Consider the following 4,750-nt stretch of genomic DNA (forward strand, 5'->3'; position numbering starts at 1 on the left):
TAAACGGGGGGGGGGGGGGTGTCACGATTTAAAAGTGTTTGCTACATTGCAAACTAAACCACATCCTCATGTAGTTTAGTCTGCAGTGTAGGTATATATCATGTTGCAGCCTTTGACAGCTCACCCCCCTGCCTTGGGAGAGGTGGGCTGAAGGCAGAAACAATGAGGGGCCTTATTCTTTTCTTTTTTTTCCATGGAGCCTGCCCATGTCTCCCATGTCCAGGGAACGAGTTGCTGGTGGGCTGATCGGCTCCTGAGCTGTGGAGGGCCCTCCAGTCTTTTCTTCTGCTGCCGCAGTACCCCCTGGGGCCACCCAGGCAGGCTGCTAACAGGCGAGTACTGTCCCAGCCTGGGCTCAGACTCAGGGAACAGTTGGATTGGGCTCAGGGCCTGCCAGCAACTTGCCCCTCAGTCGTGGGAGAGGTGGGCTGGCTCTGCAGGGGAGGTTGGGGGGGAAGGATCAGTCCCCTTATTGCTTTTTTTCCGCCACCTCAGCAGAGCCTGTCTGTGTGAGCTGCCGCTGGGCCATGCAGGCCCTGAGTTGCTGGAGGGCCTAGTTCTTCTCTCCACAGCAGCAGCACCCTATAGGGCCCCCCGGGCAGAGTGCTAGCTGCACGGGTGCAGCCCCAGCTCACAGGCAGCACACACCAGATCCAACTCTTCTTTGAGTCCAAGCACTGGAAGCCTGCTGGGTACTGCTCCCTGCGCTGGCTTGGGGAAGAGTGAGATCTGGCAGGTGTTAGCTGCGAGTTGGGGCAACACCCGCACAGCTAGCACCCCACACAGGGGGCGCCCTTGCCATGGAGGGAAGAACCAGGCCCCCCTGCAGCTCAGGGGCTTCAGAGCCTGGTGGGAGCTCTCATGGGCAGGCTCCTCTGAGGAGGGAGGGGGGAAAATGTGGCAAGTTTTTACATTTTTTGTTTTCCCATGAAGCCTGCCTGCCTCTCCCATGGCTGGTGGGGTGGGCTGCTGATAGGGCCTAAGCATGTGGGGGGCCCTGGATCTTCTCTCCATGGCAACAGCACCAGCAGCCCACCCAGGATGCCCCGGGGGGTGCCGCCACCATGGAGGAAAGGACTACCCCCCCCCCAACAGCTCAGAGGCCACTTGGCCAGTTGGCATCTCATCCCCTGGCTGTGGGAGAGGCGGGCAGGCTCCGCAGGGGTGAAGAAAAAAAAGGATCTTGCCCCTTATCATCACAGTGAGAGAAACCCCTAAATTGAAGCGGTAGGTTTTTAATCTTTGCAATTAAAAACCATCTGTTTCAGTTTAGGGGCCTAAACCCCTGTCCCATGTACAAGGCTCCTATAAGTCGAAGCATGTTTTATACTAACCTTTAAAACTTCAAAATTATTTTAAAGTACAATATGGTATGCCACTGATACTTACTCAGTATGACAGTTTCACCTGAAATATTGTGACTCTTTTATCACACTTTTCAAACTTGTTTTATCACACTTTTCAAACTGTAATCCAGAGAACTCTTAGATCTCCTGAGTGTCATCCATCCTTTCACATTTTCATGTTTACTTGGGTGCCAGAAAAATCTCACATCTGAGATTTCAGTCAGATTTAACATTTCTAACAAGTGATTGTGTAACTCCTTAACAAAGAAGGTTTCATGAATAAGTTAGCTTCTGTCACTGTCTACTTCTGTAGCTCAAGTCCAAGAGTTGCATGTTGTGTATTTGAAGGTCCTAGGTTCAAACTCTGCTGAGAACTTACGAGGGAATAATAGTATGCAACTGTGAATAAGGACTTCATTATAAATTACAGGCATCAAGTAGCTGGCTACATAATGCTGGCTCTTTTATTTCTGCATATTTGTTGAAATTACATTAGGGACAACTAAAAAATAACTTGTTTTCTGTCTTTACGTTGCTATTCAAGGTAAGCAGTTCCATAATTCTATGACACAAATGGAGAGTAGGTGGGTTTTGTGATTGTATTTTGGAGGAAGAACAACTCATTGGTGGTTAAGCTGTCCAAGCTGTCGAACAGTTTGAGAGCTTCCCCCTACACTAAAATAATATGTGCAGTTGTGGTACTGCCTCCAGAACCATAAGAGCCAGTACATAGCAGTACAAAAATGGGAATTATAAGCTAACATGTTATGTCATAGACTTAGAGCTAGCACAGTGTAATGTGCAGGAATTTAAAGTTGTGAAAGAGTATATGCTCTTATGTGAATGGGAAATAGTAACTATCAATCTAACCTACCACTGGATGGCATCTTTGTTCTACAGAATTACTATTGAAAACTCACTGATCTGGAGTTATAGTTTGACTTTTATAGAAAACTATTGAGAGAATGTTTGCAGGGTTTTTTTGTCATATTTCCTCATAATGTCATTCAAAACCACTCTCCTTTCCACGCTACAATTCTTCATATTCAAAAAGTGTTGGGATTTTGCCATCAGATTGGAAAACCTGTAGTCACCAATGATTATCTGTACTGTAATCATTTTTTATTCTTTATATACATTATATATAACATAATTGCTAAGGGAGATGAGGAAATTATTGTATCTAGGGGTTTTTGTGATGACCTAAACCCATGAATGCTTTTAAAATGGGTTCCATAATTTCATAATTATGCAGCTAGTTCACTTGAACCACTTTTGTTTTGTCTATTGATGCAGATATACTTTTCACTATTTATTTACATTTAGAAAAATGTAAAGTGCCATAATTATGATGATGATAGGGAAAAAGTTTGGATGTAAATTTAGCATATATTATATGCAAGTGCCACGTTTAGAATTCATGCAACTTAATAGAGCAGCTGAAGGGAATGAAAGTTTTCAGCAGTGTATTGTGGCTTATACTGGCTGTAGAAGAAGCATAATTTATTTTTAAAATACTGGGTCCAGATGCATTTATTTTTTTTATTGAACACAAAATAATGACTCTTGTTTTTTGTAGCTGTATATTACCTCAGCGCAAGAAATTTATTCCTTTATGAGGAATAAAGGATCAGCATGTTAATTAGTAAAGGGAAAACAATTTAGCATTGATACAGAGATAAATAGTATTGTATTTGCTAGGTTTTGTGATATGGCTATAGTACTAATTGTAACATGTTCATGATTTAGTTTGCATATCTTTTGTCCAACTGTATATATGACTTGCCTTTGTGCATATTTATATAATGGTTGAATGTTAGTATAAGACTAATTAGTTATGGTTATGATTTCTTTGCAAGCTATATACAGTTATATTTGTTTGCTGTTTGACAAATAGAGTTGTCTTTGTTCTGGTTATTTACATTGGTGTGTGTGCTAATACCTACTTTGTGCATCACAGGCATAGGCAGGAAGTGTGTTGCTGTACACAGTCCTGTGATCCTGTAACATTCACATATACAATTGTTTTAAAGCCAGTGCTGCTCTTAGACTGTGGTTTGGCATTTTTAAAATATGTCTGATATGGTTCACTACTGTTTACTCCAGTGGTGAATGAAGTTGGGGTTTGAGATGCCACTTGCTTACTTCCTTAGGCCTTTCTCTCTAGTGCCATTAGTGGAAAGGTGGAGGTGCAATATAAGATCCTTTATCCCTCAAGAAGGACAACAGTTTTTCAGTTGTGGATGCCGAATCCTTTGTGAGATGATTCAACCACTACCACATGAAACAAGTAATAGTTGAGGCAGAGGGGCTGGAAAGGGGGGAGAAAAAGCATGTGGCCTCCCTCATTTCTGGGATACTTCCAAGATCATAGGTTGATGGAGGACTCTGGCTAGGTCAAAGTACATGCAGAAATAGTGTGCCCACACCTTTCTGCACTCCTCTGCTGTGTGAGCTGCGTTGAGTGTTATTGGGATAACAGCTGGGTGCCATCGATTTGACACTGCTTTTTCAGCAGCCTCATTTTGCTGGTTCGTGGTACAAGTTAACACATATATATGCATGTACTCAACAAGGTTTTGATAGTTTGGTCTATACCTGAGTTATTTGAGATTTTGGCCTCCAGCCTTTTTTTCTAACTTTACTTATTCTTTGTACCACTTAATTTAAATATGTGTTTGTGTTCAGGATCACCACTTTCACAAATTTCAGTTTTTGATTCAGCTCACATGGTTTTGATAGAATGGTGCCTTTACCTCATACAGTTAACATAGTTAGCTTAGTTCTCTGGGATGGTGCTGATTTTCTGTTTTAGACTCTGAAGTTTTTTGGCTAGAAAACATTTTTTATTTGTTTTTGCTCTCAGTTGTAGTTTTAGCAACTACATTTCTTAAAGCTTTTCATTGAGCATGTAAATACCCAATGGGTGTAATATGTAGAGCAGAGAGCTCTGTAGATATATTTATCAATTACCACTCCAGGGTGAGCTTCACCAGCTGGGTTGGATAAGGTAGAAACAAAGTTGGTGTCATCCACACAGTAACTATCCAGCTGCCCATGTTTTCTCATAGCAGCCCATGCGACCTTTCTAACAGTCTCATGCATGCACTGAATGAAAGGTAAAAATGGAAATCCTTTGAACCCAGCATGAGACCTATCAAGGCCGATTAATTGTACAATATTATCCCCTGGAATTTCTTTTAAAGAAAGGAATCAAGTGACCCCACTGCTGCTGTGTTCTGCAGTGAGGCCACTAATGCTTCCTGATCATGAAGAAGAGTGTTTCTGTAGGGGAAAGACTTTAGCAGGCTGAAATATGCTGCCTAGGGAATTAAGACCCATCACACACCTTCAGCATAGGTGGTGTTTCTTTGCCCTTGCTGTCTCCAACTATAACTACATGC

General features: G+C 42.5%; 1 protein-coding gene across 1 annotated transcript in view; it reads left to right on the top strand.

The window, feature by feature from the left end:
• The window catches only part of LOC109289519 (transcription initiation factor TFIID subunit 4-like), a 315,986-nt gene that overhangs the window by 84,069 nt on the left and 227,167 nt on the right, over positions 1–4,750 (top strand). The gene's annotated exons all lie outside the window — the stretch shown is intronic.

The sequence above is a fragment of the Gavialis gangeticus genome, unplaced genomic scaffold (genome assembly GCF_001723915.1).
Source record: "Gavialis gangeticus isolate Ggan-Ray unplaced genomic scaffold, GavGan_comp1, whole genome shotgun sequence".
NCBI classification, from domain to species: Eukaryota; Metazoa; Chordata; order Crocodylia; family Gavialidae; genus Gavialis; species Gavialis gangeticus.